The sequence below is a fragment of the Podarcis filfolensis genome, assembly GCF_964270895.1.
Source record: "Podarcis filfolensis genome assembly, chromosome: 15".
NCBI classification, from domain to species: domain Eukaryota; kingdom Metazoa; phylum Chordata; class Lepidosauria; order Squamata; family Lacertidae; genus Podarcis; species Podarcis filfolensis.
Window position 1 is genome coordinate 39,011,378 of NC_139618.1, and position 18,465 is coordinate 39,029,842.

General features: G+C 43.6%; 1 long non-coding RNA gene across 1 annotated transcript in view; it reads left to right on the forward strand.

Annotated features, from left to right (window-relative positions):
- Positions 1–16,384, forward strand: part of LOC310750831 — an 82,346-nt gene extending 65,962 nt beyond the window's left edge. Inside the window, exon 2 of the long non-coding RNA XR_014542319.1 lies at positions 15,075–16,384. This is a non-coding gene — a long non-coding RNA (uncharacterized lncRNA). The remainder of the gene's footprint in view (positions 1–15,074) is intronic.
- The last annotated feature ends 2,081 nt before the right edge of the window (positions 16,385–18,465 follow it).

Below are 18,465 nucleotides of genomic sequence, written 5' to 3' on the forward strand. Positions count from 1 at the left end.
AGAGCTGAATGAATCTTGTGTGTTCAGAAATGACTGGTGACGTCCTGGCCTTCCGTGAATTCCACCACAATTAATGGGCCAAGGTGTTTGTTGGAAATTAGATACATACTTGGATATCATGCTCTGTCAGGCCCTCTCTAAAGAATCTCTGGTTAGCAATATTCTCTATTCTCAGTATACGCATTACTATCCTCTGTTCGAGTTCACTAATAGGATGCTTCCTGTTTAATTTTCTGGGTAATAAAAGCATTAAAAGCATATTAATGTAGTCAGACTTAATTCACTCCATCTTTTTCTCCCCCTACCCATTCTTTGCAATCATTTTTTTTCAGTGTTCTTCTAGTAGTTCGCTATTATTTTGTAAATGAATGAGTTCATTACATTTAGTTTCAGATTTAATTGTTCCTTATTGGAAATGTCAGCTTTCACAGTTCATTAATGAGAGTTCACAGGATTTTTTTTAAAAAAAAACACACAGAAAAAACAGTGAGGGAGGTGTAAACATTGTCAGAGATGTGTGGAAGGCAATTAGGAAGCTGTAGTGAAGGTTATGTGATTATAAGCACCATCTAAAACTCAAGTTGCTTCTGCATCATGGATACAATCACGCAAATTTTAGATTCAGGTAGGTAGCCGTGTTGGTCTGACGCAGTTGAAATAAATAAAAAAATTGTCCAGTAGTACCTTAGAGACCAAGTAAGTTTGTTCTGGGTATAAGCTTTCGTGTGTATCTTCGGATACACTGAAACAGAAGTCACCAGACCCTTATATATAGAGGGAGGGTTGGGTGGGGTTTTTCTCAGAAGGGTGGTGATTGACTCAATGGGTATGGTAAACCTGTTGACGACTGTTCACGACTGCAATTAGTGCTACAGGAAAAAGCAAGGGATAGTATGCAGATGACCAAAAATAGCTTTAGCATATGTAATGAGACAAGAATCCAATATCTCTGTTCAGACCAGGTCTCTCCATAGTTTTCAGTTTAGTAATAAGTTGTAATTCAGCAACTTCTCTTTCGAGTCTATTTCTGGAATTATTTTGTAATAAGACAGCTGCTTTGAGATCATGTATTGAATGTCCTGGGAGATTTGCAAATATGCAAATTTTAGGTCAGATTTGTAGGTAGATGGAGTATTGGGAGCACCGATTGGATTCCTTTAGACGCCTTCTAAACCTCCTAGGGCTCAAGTTTCATAAAAAGAGATATACAAAGATACAGTGAGGCAGAGACGAGGGGCCAGGTTCAATTAAACAATTGCACTAGTGTGAGTCAATGCAACAAGTCCCACTTGTGCAATGGGACTCCCCACTCTGCTCCTCTCCTTGTACCTCCCAAGCCTTTCCTCCAAATCAGCTCAGGGTGGGGGGTCGCGAGAAACCCCAGAGCAGTGTGTCTCAGAGGAGAGGGGAGGTTCTTCCAAATGTTCTCCCATCTTCTGCGGTGTGCCTGGAGTCGTGGTGGACCTCAGTGGAGGTTGCTGCAGAAGCATCAGAGGTGCGGGCAGCGGAAGTGTTCGCCTGGTTGCCGCAGCGGCGGTGGGAATAGGGAGGGCAGGAGACTGAGCGCACATCTTGGAAGGAGGCCTCTTCTGCTCCTTCAACATTACAGTGGACGCTTGGGTTGCAAATGTGATCCATGCAGGAAGCACATCTGCAACCCGCGGCCCCCGCAACCCACAGAGCTGCGTCTGCACATGCAGGGTTGCAATTCAGCGCTTCTGCACATGCGCAAATCGTGATTTAGTGCTTATACACAAGCACCGAAACCCGGAAGTAACCCGTTCCAATACTTCCAGGTTCGGCGTGGTGTACAACCTGAAATTGCGCAACCCAAAGCATCTATAATCTGAGGTATGACTGTATTGGCTTGATCCAGCAGGCTCTTATTATATTTTGTTTGTGATCATCTAGGTAATGTGATGTGCAATGAATAACAGTTGTACAGTTAAGAGGTTGTTAAGAGGTTCTCCCCTGAAGAAAGTTTGATCTCCCCCCCCCGATTGTCATCCCCCCCCCCCCAGGTTTGGGGCAGCTGCTGCAATCACCTCTCTTTCTTACTCTCCCTACTGGCTCTCGATCATGTGACTCACAGCTAAAGAAGCATGAGTTTTCCTAGGTGCCTGACAATTGTCGGACAGTCTTAAGAATACTTTCTTTCCCAAACTCCTTGCTCTTGGTACCCTATAAGTGTTTCATATGCCATGGACAAGAAAAATTGAAAGAGAGCCACCTCCCTCCCTGCTTCTCCCATGACAGCTGCTGCTGCAATGCAAGAAGGTGGGTAAAGATGTGTGGGAAGAAGAAAATCTTATCTGGCAAGGAATAAAACCCAAGCTGGAGAAGAACTCTCAGAGCCGTAAGCAAGTATTACAAGCCTCCACAGTTCATCTTCCAAGTCAGGCACTCTCATTTATATACAGTATAATGTTCTAGATATCTGCTGAAAATGTAAAATAAAAAATTAACAAGGCAACCCAGACCTATGATTTAGTTATCTATATTTGGTTTAAAAGTTGTATTGATTCTATGTGTGTTTTATGGATGATTATCTTAGGCCTATGTGCTTTTTTAATAGTTTTGTGGATATTTAAAGTGTTTTATTGACAATTATCTTAGGCCTATGTGCTTTTTAATAGTTTTGTGGATTTTAGATGTGTTTTATTAATAATTTTATTGTGTACACTGCTTATTGAGGGTTATTATTAATCAGCATGCTAATCTTTCTAAATAAAAATAAACATAACCGTGGGCAGCCTCTCTAGGGTCAGGATATACTCTATTCTGTTCTTTTGTAAGATTCCTGCTTACAAAAAGCTCAAGTCAATTAATACGGTATTCAGAACTGCATCTCTAAGCATGCCCCAAATCAGTTAATGGCGTCAGCTGCCTAGTCTGATGCATGCTGACTACACAGGTGCAAAACGGCATATAATCTCAGAACTCATCTTGTTTTTAATTGTGGCTGTAGCAATAATTATGGAACCACGGGGTTCAACTAACAATAAAAATGAATATTTGGAGCATGGGAAATTCATATCACATGCCAGTTAATTTCAAAATGTGTCAGCATTGCTAGTTTGAAATCTAATACAGCAGTACCTTGGATCCCTAACTCCCTGGAACTCAAACTTTTTGGCTCCCGAACGCTGCGAAACCAGAAGTGATAGCTCCAGTTTGTGAACGTTCTTTTGGAACCCGAACATCCGACAGGGCTTCCCTGGCTTCTGATTGGCTGCAGGAACTTTCTACAGCCAATCAGAAGCCATGATTGGGTATTTGAACATTTTGGAAGTCAAGCAGACTTCTGGAATGGATTCCGTTTGACTTCCAAGGTATGACTGTATGTGAATGTAATATACTTCAAACAAGCCAACTTTATTTGGAGAATTTGCTACACTTCTCCTTTTTGTTCACAATGCTGTGTCATATAAAGTGGCTTGATGTAATACATAAATAGTGGTCCTGAAAGTGTATGGTACACCACCCTGGTATGGCAAGAGGGTGGCAAGGAGATTCAAGGACAATCAAAGAAACATTTAAACATTTCAGTATAGCATAGCATAGCATGGCATCAAAACAATTTTTTAATTGCAGCCTATTGATAAATATCTTTTCAAAATCAAGCACTGTTAGGAGATGTTTCTTTTTGTTTCACAATGCATTTCTTAACAATTAAAAAAAATTGGCATGAGCCAAGTTTTTATTCTGTGGCATGAACAAGTTTTTTATTCTGAAAGTGTTGCCAGAGGAAAAATGTTTGAGAACCACTGGTCCAAAGCAAGCCCACAGCAGTGAATTAAAAGCAAACAGCAGCAAAATCTGTTTATCTCTACTTATCATGCCCGTAATGTTGGTGTGCACTATGTAGAATTTAATGGTGGTCACTCTGCTGTCATGGAAATGATGATCAGATATTTGGTGAAATAATGAGATGGCTAATTATCACACTTGACTTTAATCTTTCCCTTCCCTGGATTCTTGGAGAGAGTGTTGTGAACATCTCATCAAAATACCGTGCTAGTTACTTGAAAGGTCAAAAGACTCTTGTATTACGGGTTGTAATTGCAGGTAATATATTGAATAAAATTATTCCAACATCATCTTAACTCAGTGCCCCGGTGTTGCTATTAACCTGATTATTTTGAGTCTGTGTTGTGATTACAAATAGCTCTAAGGGATGCTCCCAAAATTCTACTCATTCAGATATATGCCCATATTTCAGAATTTTAAATTGACAGGTCTTGCTATTGAAGAGCTACCCATGTTTTGGAATGAAATCCTCTTTTGCTTGGCTCCCCCCCCCCCGTTTTTTTTTTTAGGGGCGGGGTTGGGGGATGCATGTTTGATATCCTTATGGCTAGAACATGATGCCTCCAAGTTCTACCATGTGCAATAATGCATGTGCTCATTAGTAGAACACAGCACAAATATAACCATGATGCAATAGTACACATGAACATGTCAAAATTGCTTCTTTGCAATGTTTTTAATATAGAAGAGAGGGGATGGATACAAATAGGTAAAGGTAAAGGGACCCCTGACTATTAGGTCCAGTCGTGGCTGACTCTGGGGTTGCGGCACTCATCTCGCTTTATTGGCTGAGGGAGCCGGCGTACAGCTTCCGGGTCATGTGGCCAGCATGACTAAGCCGCTTCTGGCGAACCAGAGCAGCGCACGGAAACACCGTTTACCTTCCCGCTGGAGCTGTACCTATTTATCTACTTGCACTTGACATGCTTTCGAACTGCTAGGTTGGCAGGACCAGCGACCAAGCAATTGGAGCTCACCTTGTCGCAGGGATTCGAACCGCCGACCTTCTGATGGGCAAGTCCTAGGCTCTGTGGTTTAACCCACAGAGCCACCCGCATCCCATGGATACAAATACACTCAGAAAAATGAAACACTATAGTAAACTATTTACTATGCATTTATTTGTAGTACTTAATTATGCTCCTTTCAGAGCAAAGTCAGCCCAAGGCAGCGTCCAAAAGCTGGTTAGTTTCATACAAATTCAAGATAATATAACTTCATACACATAGCAGAGGTTCTCAGTTGGAGCTTGACATGATGAAGCAGTGCCTAAGTGTCTCTGTTTCTTCCTCTGATGTCCTCTGATGTCCTATGTGTGCTCCTGGTCCAGTATAAATTTCAAAAGCTCTCGTAAGCCTAGTGAAGAAAAATCTGCCAATTTTGGTTCTCTTGCTTTCTCATTTTTCCAGTCTTAAATTCAGTTCTCCACGTTTTGCAACAATGTTCTATTTTTCAAAAAAACTTTGTGAAAATTCGTAAGCGTTTTCATGCGTATTTCTGGTATGCAGTTTTGACAAATGTGCTCCTTTTGCAAGCAATTTCCCCTAACATACTGGATGTTTGCATATTATTTTACTAACATCATTTTTATGCACACTTTCCCCTAAAATATGCATTTTTGTAAATGGTCAGTTGGAGAATAATTTGCATTGCAGATTATTATGTCTATATAACTGACAGTGCAAAATGTGGCTAATTGCAAATTTTGAAAGAAACCAATTTTTCAGTTCACATATCGTTCCTGAAAGTGCAAATCTGATAGATGTAGCTTTCAATGTGTAATGAACTGAATTTCTTCCCCATACCTATCTAAGACCTATTTACATTATATTAAGATGTATTAGGGGGAAATGCTTGCAAAAAAATGCATATTAGGCAAATTCCATACAGAATGTGTATATTAGGAGAAGGGTCTTCTGATATGCTGATGATTTCTTGTGAGGACTTTTTTAAAAAGCAAGCTAAGGCAGAAACGTAGAGAACCAAACTTAATATCCATTCATGCCTAATCACTACCATTGATTCCACCGTAGTACACCACTGCTATTCATTCCTTATGCAGGAAAGCTTCATGCTTGATTCCACCTTGAGTTGTTCAACAAATTCTTTCAGTGATGTGTGAGAAAGCACTGATGTCTTTGTTCCTGCTTGTTTGTCCTTATTTTAAATAGGAAAGTTGAAATCCCACCCCTAGCTCCCGGCTGCCAAGACTATTTACAACTTCCATTAACTTGGTAGTAGATAGTGCACATAAATCTCTTTGGCTGAAAGAATCATTGAAGTGATCAACAAAGGTGGTCATTAGGTTGGCTTTTAGGAAAAGAGGGAAGCTAATGAGGAATGTGTTGTGTTAGCTAACACTTTTAGCCGGTAAATGACAGGAGCATTTTGGCAGTTGGAGTAATAACCATGGATACAAAGCTGGTGGGTATTTCAGAAACTACTTAAGCTGCAGATACTATATGCACTTAGGTTCATTTTTTTGTAATCAAATGGGGTTACATCTGAGTAGAGGATTGCTCTATGTGACATGAGTGGTCCTCTGATCAAGGCTGCTTCTCTGGCCACTTTCCACTACAGTTGTACTTCGGAAGTCGAACAGAATCCATCCCGGAAGTCCTTTCGACTTCCGAAATGCTCAATTTCCAAAGTGTGGCTTCTGATTGGCCATAGGAAGCTGCAGGAGGCTGCAGGAAGCTGTGGAAGCCCAGTCAGATTTCCAAAAGAACGTTTGAAAACTGGAACACTCCCAGTTTTTGATCATTCAGGAGCCGGAACGTTCGACTCCCAAGGCGTTTGGTAGCCAAGGTACGACAGTACATTTAAACTAGAGCCCTGTGCAAGTTGCATCAAGTGCACCAGAGTGAGGATGAGCACTCTATACTCCGCCCCCTCCATTACCATTCATGTTTTGAGAGGGGGAGTGACTTTAGAAGTGGGGAGCCTCCTGTGCTCATGGAGAATATCCATATGAATTAAAGCACTGATTTTCCTCCACGAATGCAGGAAGCTCCTTGCTTGTCCCCTCTCCAGCTCATGAAGGGTGAGGGTGGTGGTGGTAGGGAAAGGCAAAGGTCCCTGTTTCTTTTTTCAATTTTCAATTCAGTTCTCCGCACTTCCACATCAGTTTGCATTCTTTTTAAGTCCTCGTGGAATTTCATAGGTATTCTGGTGTAAATTTATCCCATAGGCACATCTTTGTATGCAATTTTGCCTAACATACACATTTTTGCAAAGTGATTTTCTAAAATATAATGCATTTTTGCATGCTATTTGACTAATATATGCATGCTTATGCACACTTGAACTATGCCTATGTATTTTGTAGACATTACTTAGCTAGAGAGGTGCACTGCAGAATCCAGAAATGTTTTGAACAATGGTTGTGCTTTAGTCTGCATACTGTTTCAGATGTACGCAGATCAGCTGATGTATCAGATGTATCATATCAGATCAGCTGATGGTGCAGCTCAACTCCTATATGCACAGGACTCTGTGTGTAGCAGTAGTTTTGTCCATCTTCCCTTTTCCGATTGACCCAATTTACAATGTCTAGCAGCCCTTCTCAGATGCTCCAATGCTAGGCCTGCTACATATCCCTTTATCTAGGGTTGCCATATTTCAAAAAGTGAACATCCGGACATAAAAGTTGTTGAGCTTTTATGTTGGGCTGCCATACATACAGATTCTCCCAGACATTTCCATGATTTCTGCAAAGACGTTGTTTACAGGGCTGAATACCAGCTATGTCTGGATGTATGGCAATCGTGTTGTTGTTTAGTCGTTTAGTTGTGCCCGACTCTTCATGACCCTGTGGACCAGAGCACGCCAGGCACTTCTGTCTTCCACTGTCTCCCACAGTTTGGTCAAACTCATGTTAGTAGCATGGCCTTGTCTATGAGCTACGAGCTATGCCATGCAGGGCTACCCAAGATGGACAGGTCATAGTGGAGAGTTTGGACTAAATGTGATCCACCTGGGGCAGGAACTGGCAAGCCACTCCAGAACCCCTGCCAAGAAAACTCCATGGACAAAAGCAACAGGCATGGCAATCCTACCTTTACCTTAAACTTAGCGAACACACTGCATTGCCAGCTCACTGTGTGGTGTGCAGATGGAGCAAATATATTTGAGAGATGAAGTGATATGCTTCAGTGAAAGTCTTGCATACCAATAACTGACCTTGAACATTTACACAAAATAGTATCCAAAAAGTAAAAATAATTTGGATTCATCTAGTTGCCAGAGAAGTCATTAACTGGTGCACATTGCAGAGAAAATGAAATGCTTTTGATAATTCCCTTTCTATTCAGAGGGAAAAACGCATTTAAAAATGTATGAAATTGCCAGCCGCAGATGTTAGTTACCTTTGAACCCTTAGCCCCAACATTCCCATTTCAGTGAACAGGTGTTTATTAATTCTACTAACCTCCTCCTTTCCAGAATTGGTGGCAATATGAGCAACATTCAGGAACAAATGTGCTCTGCTTCAATTCCCACATGGGTTATTTAAAAAAAGAAGAAGTTTTGAGTGAGCTATCTGTGAATGCTGTTCTGCTCGGAAGCACATTCTCTGCCTGAAAGCTACATTGCACAGAGGCTAAGTATTAAAAACTTCCCCCAAAAGTGAAAATTTATCAGCCTGCTTACTTCCCCATTAGGTCTGGTCTAGCATCTGCACCCTGGGGCACATTCCAGGGCCCACTGGCCCAAGGCCATGAGCCAGTTGCTGGACAGATAGTAGCCACCACCTCAAATTTCCCACAGGGCCCAGACTAGAGCATCATTCAATGTATCATTGCTCTTGGGAAATTTAAAATTGCTGACCTAACTCTCACCACTGCCAGGAAATGGGGTGCAAAGTGTCAGATTACAAAGGGGAGTTGCAGGGCTGCGGACAATGGTACAAGACCTACCCAGATTCAAGAGCCTTGAGTTGCACAAGGAAATTGGAGGTGAGGAACTAAGCCAGATGTCTGCACTGGAGAGCAAGTCTAGATCAAAGGATTTGCCAAATGATAAAGGAATGTGCCAGAGCAGAGGAAGAATTTGAACAAGGCTAAACTGGAACTGGAAGGCATCTTATAGTCCTTCTTATTCAGGAGGATGTTGCTCCAACACTGATGTTACACACACAGGCAGAGGCTCTTACTTGTAAGTAATAAATAGATTTCTGTTCAGGCAAGTAACAGATCAGGCTGGGCAGCAGATATTGTGCTCAGGGCTCATGATTCAGTGCAAGAAGTTCCAACAAGGGAAGTAAAGGTATACCAACAATTTTTCCAGCCTCTGCTGCCAGGCTCTTAAAGCTGAACTTGCAGCACTCTCTTGCCTTTTGGAAATAGATCACAAGTACACACTTCATCAGGGCAAGTGAGTCTGCAAAGGTGGTGCCTAGCATTAGGTGACAAGACTGCATCCTCCTAGAATCATAGAATCATAGCGTTGGAAGAGACCACAAGGGCCATCGAGTCCAACCCCCTGCCAAGCAGGAAACACCATCAGAGCACTCCTGACATATGGTTGTCAAGCCTCTGCTTAAAGACCTCCAAAGAAGGAGACTCCACCACACTCCTTGGCAGCGAATTCCACTGTCGAACAGCTCTTACTATCAGTGTCGAACAGCTCTTACTCTTACTGTTTGTGCTCCTTTTCAGTTGCTTCTGCCACCAGTTCAGTCACCATACTTGGCCATTCAAAGCCCTCCCAAGTCTCCACTGAGGCTCTCCAGGAAGGTTGGAGGGAAGAGTAGGTATTCTTGTTCTCCCTTCCACTGTGACTGAAGACAGGGTAGAAAGCAGAGAACTTCCCTCCCTTCAACTCAAGCTCAAACAATTCAGCACTCCACTTTGTTTCTTCCTCCTGTGTCATAGCCCACCAACCCAAGCCTGATTTTGAGACCACCTTAGGGCCCATGACAGATATAATAGCCAGCCTAGATAGATAGAGCCAGTCCAGGGCCTGGAGGTTCTTCCCTGCCTAGGTTCATGAGACCACCTTTAGTTCACACAGGACAGCCAAACATAGATCCCAAGACTCTCACTTTGAGTCCCAGAAGCTTCTGACACCAATATGCAGGGGGGAGGGAAGGAAGGGGGTGTGGGGTGTGTGGTCCACCCTAGGTGTCATCCTTGAGGGGGGTGACAAAATGGCACACCACGGGGTTCGGCAATTACCACAGGGCCTGGCCTGCAACACACCTGAGCCACACGTCTTTACTGGGAGTGACGCAGTGGCTCAGGGCCCCACATTGCCCGAAATGGCAGCATGGGGCTTGCGACCGCCAGGTGGACTCCGTGGGCAGGTCTCCGCCCCCCCGGGTGGATCTTCATGGCACCCCCATACAGTGCCCCCATGCGTGGATCACTGCGGCACCCCCATGTGGCACCTTCATGGGCACCTTCTCCCGAGGAACGAAATTGTTCCCACAGGAACTCACCAGTCCAGCAGTGGAGGGAGCTCATCAGCTGAGATTGTGTGAAACATGAGGAATGCTCATCTTCAGACCAGAGACTTGCCCTTTAAGGGGGCAGAGACTGGGAGAGGTAGTCTGGTGGTGCTCTCAACCTCTGTCTGAGGAAGTTGCTCATTCAGAGCTACCTCTGGGCCTGCCACTTCTGACCTGCCTTGCTCTGGGGGTTCTGGCATCAAACCTGACCACAGCAATGTAGGAGGGAGCCCATGGAGGGCATGTTGCTAGTGAACCCCTCCCCAACACCAAGCCTAGATAGAGGCAGCTTGTTTCACATACACCCTCCCCAGTCATCCATTAAAGATCTATAATAGCAATGATGCTAAAATTCCAAAATCAAACATCATGGGGAGTAAGCCTGTTTGGAAATCATATTTCCAGACCTGTATTTTCAGACAGTGTAGCTGCAATTAGTCATTTGGAATTAATATTTCACACCATTATTTTCCACAATATGTGACTGGGAACAGTGGTGAGCTGTGGGAGAGTTGAACAACTCCTAGTACAATATACTATGAGATGAAGGCTGCATGCACACGTTATATTATATGAACACTGAGATACTGGTTTTCCTACCCTGTAAAGTGTTGTTTTCCAAAAATAAGAGCTCATGGCAGATTGGTTCTGCATTACCCCACACTGTGTCCATCTGAAAATGGATCCAGACAGTTCTAGCAATGGGGGGCTGTATCCACACCTGCCCAATGACATTGTGGGTAGGTATAGACTAAGTTCACAATTACCACTTCATTCACTTGGGGCATGTGCAGGGAGAGGTGTGGGTCACATAATTAAGGGGATGGTCTTCAACCACAAGTCAAGAAACGCCACCCACTCTTGTAGATAGCAGGATCTAGAATCAATCTGGATTGAAAGCAGCATGTTGAGGTTGCATGATTCCATATTGGTGGAAAACTATCATACTTTCCCATCTATTAGACGCCCCCGTGTATAAGACCCACGCATTTGGGGGGACTCAATTTTAAGAAAATGAGGGGAGATGGCCCAAAGTTGTTGAGCCTCTCTCCCATGCAGCTGTGGGCAGGAAACACCCCCTAGATCATTTCCTGCATGCAGGTAGGGAGTGTTTCCCTCGTACAGCAGCATCGAGAGAAGTTGCGCTTCAGCCAGCCAGCCGGTTGGCCGGATGGCAACTTCCCCCATGCTGCTGAGTGCAAGAAACGATCCAGGGAGTGCTTCCAGCGTGCAGCAGCATCGGGGGAAGCTCAGCACCCCCAGATCGCTCCCCACTCGCTGTGACATCGGGAGAAGCTGCCCGCCACTAGCCAACGCCCCCAGATCACTCTCTGCACACAGTGACATCTCCCCCCTATGCCACTATCCGTGGTTTTTTTTTTTACATGATTTTTTACATGATTTTACATGATTTTACATGATTTTTGTGTCAAAAAAACCTTGTCCAATACACAGAAAAATACGTTAATACACTACTTTGTGTTACAAATGGATGAGCGTGCCAAAGTCTGATTTGGAAGGGTCCAAAGGATCATCTCAAATTAGAGTGAGATATTTCAAACTGAGATTGCTCATATGCCAAATTCATTCAATTCATACTTTGCCCTCAACATTTCCTTAGTTCACTGTCAGTTCCTGACCTCCCCAATCCGCCAATGAATGCATCCTTTAAGTGCTCTGAGTAACGACTGTTGTCACTACTATGCTTAGCTCTGTATTGCATGTTCTCCTCTTGGATATTAAATAAATTTTAGCTAGTAAATACACTTTTGCCAGAAAAAAGAATAATTTGCTTCTGCAGAGAAGTAGATAGTTGCCCTGTCACTCACAGAAAGCAGCCGGATTCTGAAGACCACTTTAATATTTCAGAATGAAGATGCATGACTGGATTCATGCTTTCATTTTTCTTCCTCCCAGCAATTAATGCTATGGCCAAAAATAAATAAATAAATATTTTGCATTTTTTTACCCTCTCCTAACAATTAATGAAACTAGAAATTGTACTCATAATTATGAAAGGGGAGAGAAACAAAATGGTGAAATTCTCATAGGTGGGGTGCAGGGTTTCTGGTATACTTACCGTACTTTCTTTGATTTTACTGAGCATCTTGCCAGTGTTCTGAACTCTGCAAATGTCTTGTGTTTCCGTTGAAGCCCAGGGTGTCATGTCATAATGTAACTTCTTCTATGGGGCTTTTTTCAGACCAGGAAGTAGTGGGGAGACTGCAAACAGCTGGAGAATTATTTTACTGGGCGTGGCATGGAGGGCAAACACCACCCTTTACCACCTCAGAACAATAAAGTAAGATCAAAAACCTGCATTGATTGAAATGGTAACAAAAATTCTTAGGGACCTTGAGAATGAAACGGAAAAATTGTATCACAGCAGAAGTGACTGGAATATTTGTTTATTTATTCTATATGCCACCTTGCCTCCAAGATGCTCAGGGTGGCAGGGGCGGAGGAAGGGGGCAGTGGGGGCGGACCGCCCTGGGTGTCACCACTGAGGGGGGTGGCAAAATGCCGGGTGGCACTCACCATGGGGCCTGCAGCGCGCCTGAGCCATGCGTCTCTCCTGGGAGAGACGCGGTGGCTTGGGGATGTGCAGGCTCCGCGCTGCCCAAACAGTCCGCTCACTGCCTCCCCCCCCCCCCAGCTGCAGGGTGGCTGAGTGGGCGGAGGCAGGCAGACTCCAGAGGCCCCGTGGTGCGCCCTGCCCCTTTGAGTGGCTCATCCCACCCCTGGGTGCGCCCGAGCAGCTTCCTCCGCTGCTGCAGGGTGACATACTTATTTTTTCCCCTTCCCATTTTTTTCCTCCACAACCACCCTGTGAGGTAGATTAGCCCAAAGTCCCCCAGAGAGCTTCACGGCTAACTCTCTCAGCACTTCACTAGCAAAGCACTAGCAATGATATGTGAGAAAGGGAATTGGTACCTCTTGCTTCAGACAACTGAAATCTTTGCTTTACAATGTCTGGATTCCATCTTTCTGTGTGTGTGTGTGTGTGTGTGTGAGAGAGAGAGAGAGAGAGAGAGAGAGAGAGAGAGAGAACCTCCAATTCCCATCATGCCCTATGCCCAGCTCTCTGTTCTAACAGCATATTGCAGGAAATGCAGATTACATTGGTTCCTGCTGCTGCATCAGTATTGTTACTGTTTTCTGCTTCTATCTTCATCATATGCACCACATCAGCCAATTGTGTTCAACAACAGAACGCAGAAACATGGCATCATGTTATATGTCAATTCAAACATTTAGTGATGCCATCAAGCAATGGAATATGGAAAAAGTATACCAAAACTTGCAATTCTGGGATCACGACAGGATAGAAAACATTGTAACAATTTCAATAAAGGAGTGAAAATAAACCACACAGAACTATTTCAGTGCTGTGTTAAGTAATCCAGTTTTTGCTGATTACTCCTGGTGCAGGTGACATGGCTTCATGAAACCATAGATACGTGCCCATTGTTATTTCTTGCTTATACTGTGTCATTGAAAAGAGTTTTAGTGTGCTGCTTATGCTTTGGAGGTGTTAATTATTTCATAAGGCAATAAAATACTCTGTTTTTTTTTTTATCTCTCTTTCAAGCTGTTTGGGAATAAAGCATATGTAAAGGTAATAAGACAACTATGTTTCATCTCGAGCTATAGCGATGAAAATGATGATCACATCTCAATTAGAGCTGTCCAGGGTGTGCATTGTAGCCTCTGATTATTCTGGAAAATATACATAATGGTTTATCTGTTTTGAAACCATGCTAGCCCCCTATCACAGATCTGAGCAAGGGGAGGCATATGAGATTAAAAGGGGGGGGACGAACAATTATGGAGTACACTTGTCTTGTAAATGAGGAGCCTCTGTAGGGAATATAAGGACTCAGCTCTACAGCTGCAAATAAAATGTTTTAAGTGCAATATCCAATGTGACACTAGACAGTGATGGTGAGCATTATGAAAAATTCAATGTTTTTTTTTAAAAAAATGCTTTTTAATAAAGCATTTTCAAAACAGTTTTTATATGTGTGTAGATTCCACCTAAGATGATTCCATGACACAACAGTAACTTCAGCCTTAAAAATAAACTTATGAAGATGACATGGGGAAAAGGAGAATTGTGACTGCTGCTTCAAGCAACTTGGAAGAGATGGCATTCTCCTTCTCCATGTTAGCCTTACAAACAGCCCTGCAAGGTAGGTTAGGCTGAGAGAAACTGGATTCCTGTTTCAGAGCTTCAAAATGCCCTCCACCCCCATGGCCACCACCAATCAGCTTTATATGCATCACAGGGATAATTAGATTTGACCCTCTCTTCTATCCAGTCCACTCTTCCACAAACAAAATGGAAAAGTTATGCCAATGCAAACTGCAAAGCCCCCATCCTAAGTGGTCTGCAAACCCTGCTGATCAGTTGACCAATGAGGCCTTTGAAGCCCGATGCTAAACAGGTAGGTGAAACCCTGATACCATTATCACTTTACCTCCATTTCATGAAAACTTTGCAGACTAAGCTCTGTGCCAGATATGGGGAATCCAATATCCTCCAGGTGTTGCTGGACTACACTTCCTATTAACCCTTGTCAGCTTGGTTAATGATCGAAGATGATTCAATTGCAGTCCAAGTCACAGCTCCCCCATTCCTGTGCTGCTCATGCAGCTGACCACAAGGACCAATCTCTGCCCTACTTAACAGCCTGTTGTTGTTGTTGTTTAGTCATGTCCAACTCTTTGTGACCCCATGGACCAGAGCACGCCAGGCTCTCCTGTCTTCCACTGCCTCCCACAGTTTGGTCAAATTCATGCTGGTAGCTTCAAGATCCTTCATGGATCACTGCCTTGCCGTGGCGAAGGGGCTTGAATAACTCAGAGAAGCTATGAACTATGCCGAGCAGGGCACCCAAGATGAACAGGTCATAGTGGAGAGTTTTGACCAAACGTGATCCACCTGGAGGAGGAACCGGCAAGCCACTCCAGTATCCCTGCCAAGAAAACTCCATGGACAAAGACAACAGGCATATAAAAGTTATGACGCTGGAAGATGAGCCCCTCAGGTCAGAAGGCGTCCAACATGCTACTGGGGAAGAGCGGAGGACAAGTACAAGTAGATCCAGAGCTGATGAAGCGGCTGGGCCAAAGCCGAAAGGACGCTCAGTTGCGGATATGCATGGAAGCGAAAGGAAAGTCCAATGCTGTAAAGAAAAATATTGCATAGGAACCTGGAATGTAAGAACCATGAATCTGGGTAAGTTGGATGTGGTCAAAAATGAGATGGCAAGAATAAATATTGACATCCTGGGAATCAGTGAACTGAAATGGACGGGAATGGGCGAATTCAGTTCGGATGACTATCATATCTACTACTGTGGGCAAGAAACCCGTAAAAGAAATGGAGTGGCCCTCATAGTCAACAAAAGAGTGTCGAAAGCTGTACTGGGATGCAATCTCAAAAATGATAGAATGATCTCGATACGAATCCAAGGCAGACCTTTTAACATCACAGTAATCCAAGTTTATGCACCAACTACTGGTGCTGAAGAAACTGAAATTGACCAATTCTATGAAGACTTACAAGACCTTATAGAAGTGACACCAAAGAAGGATGTTCTTCTCATTATAGGGGATTGGAATGCTAAAGTAGGGAATAAAGAGATAAAAGGAACAACTGGCAAGTTTGGCCTTGGAGATCAAAACGAAGCAGGGCAAAGGCTAATAGAGTTCTGTCAAGAGAACAAGCTGGTCATCACAAACACGCTTTTCCAACAACACAAGAGACGACTCTACACATGGACATCACCAGATGGGCAACATCGAAATCAGATTGATTATATTCTCTGCAGCCAAAGATGGAGAAGCTCTATACAGTCAGCAAAAACAAGACCTGGAGCTGACTGTGGCTCAGATCATCAGCTTCTTATAGCAAAATTCAAGCTTAAACTGAAGAAAGTAGGAAAAACCACTGGGCCGGTAAGATACAATCTAAACCAAATCCCTTATGAATACACAGTGGAAGTGAGGAACAGGTTTAAGGATTTAGATTTGCTGGACAGAGTGCCTGAAGAACTATGGGTGGAGGCTCGCAACATTATACAGGAGGCAGCAACTAAAACCATCCCAATGAAAAAGAAATGCAAGAAAGCAAAGTGGCTGTCCAACGAGGCCTTACAAATAGCGGGGGAGAGAAGGCAAGCAAAATGCGAGGGAGATAGTGAAAGATACAGGAAATTGAATGCAGATTTCCAAAGAATAGCAAGGAGAGACAAGAAGGCCTTCTTAAATGAGCAATGCAAAGAAATAGAGGAAAACAACAGAATGGGAAGGACCAGAGATCTGTTCAAGAAAATCGGAAATATGAAAGGAACATTTCGTACAAAGATTACCATAATAAAGGACAAAAGTGGTAAGGACCTAACAGAAGCAGAAGACATCAAGAAGAGGTGGCAAGAATACACAGAGGAATTATACCAGAAAGATATGGATGTCTCGTATACCCCAGGTAGTGTGATTGCTGACCTTGAGCCAGACATCCTGGAGAGTGAAGTCAAATGGGCCTTAGAAAGCACTGCAAATAACAAGGCCAGTGGAAGTGATGGTATTCCAGCTGAACTATTTAAAATTTTAAAAGATGATGCTGTTAAGGTGCTACACTCAATATGCCAGCAAGTTTGGAAAACTCAGCAGTGGCCAGAGGATGGAGAAGATCAGTCTACATCCCAATCCCAAAGAAGGGCAGTGCCAAAGAATGCTCCAACTACCGCACAATTGCACTCATTTCACACGCTAGCAAGGTTATGCTTAAAATTCTACAAGGAAGGCTCAAGCAGTATGTGGACCGAGAACTCCCAGAAGTGCAAGCTGGATTTAGAAGAGGCAGAGGAACCAGAGACCAAATTGCAAACATGCGCTGGATTATGGAGAAAGCTAGAGAGTTCCAGAAAGACATCTACTTCTGCTTCATTGACTATGCAAAAGCCTTTGACTGTGTCGACCACAGCAAACTATGGCAAGTTCTTAAAGAAATGGGAGTGCCTGATCACCTCATCTGTCTCCTGAGAAATCTCTATGTGGGACAAGAAGCTACAGTTAGAACTGGATATGGAACAACTGATTGGTTCAAAATTGGGAAAGGAGTACGACAAGGCTGTATAATGTCTCCCTGCTTATTTAACTTATATGCAGAATTCATCATGCGAAAGGCTGGGCTGGATGAATCCCAAACCGGAATTAAGATTGCTGGAAGAAATATCAACAACCTTAGATATGCAGATGACACAACCTTGATGGCAGAAAGTGAGGAGGAATTAAAGAACCTTTTATTGAGGGTGAAAGAGGAGAGTGCAAAATATGGTCTGAAGCTCAACATCAAAAAAACGAAGATCATGGCCACTGGTCCCATCACCTCCTGGCAAATAGAAGGGGAAGAAATGGAGGCAGTAAGAGATTTTACTTTCTTGGGCTCCATGATCACTGCAGATGGTGACAGCAGTCACGAAATTAAAAGACGCCTGCTTCTTGGGAGAAAAGCAATGACAAACCTAGACAGCATCTTAAAAAGTAGAGACATCACCTTGCCAACAAAGGTCCGTATAGTTAAAGCTATGGTTTTCCCAGTAGTGATGTATGGAAGTGAGAGCTGGACCATAAAGAAGGCTGATCGCCGAAGAATTGATGCTTTTGAATTATGGTGCTGGAGGAGACTCTTGAGAGTCCCATGGACTGCAAGAAGATCAAACGTATCCATTCTTAAGGAAATCAGCCCTGAGTGCTCACTGGAAGGACAGATCGTGAAGCTGAGGCTCCAATACTTTGGCCACCTCATGAGAAGAGAAGACTCCCTGGAAAAGACCCTGATGTTGGGAAAGATGGAGGGCACAAGGAGAAGGGGACGACAGAGGATGAGATGGTTGGATGGTGTTCTTGAAGTTACCAGCATGAGTTTGATCAAACTGCGGGAGGCAGTGGAGGACAGAAGTGCCTGGCGAGCTCTGGTCCATGGGGTCACGAAGAGTCAGACACGACTAAACGACTAAACAACAACAAAGCTTCAAGAACACTGTCCAACCATCTCGTCCTCTGTCGTCCCCTTCTCCTTTTGCCCTCCATCTTTCCCAATATCAGGGTCTTTCCAGGGAGTCTTCTCTTCTCACTTAACAGCCTAGTCCATCCAAAACCTGGTTCATGGCTGCCTGGATCCTGACCCATATTGAGGG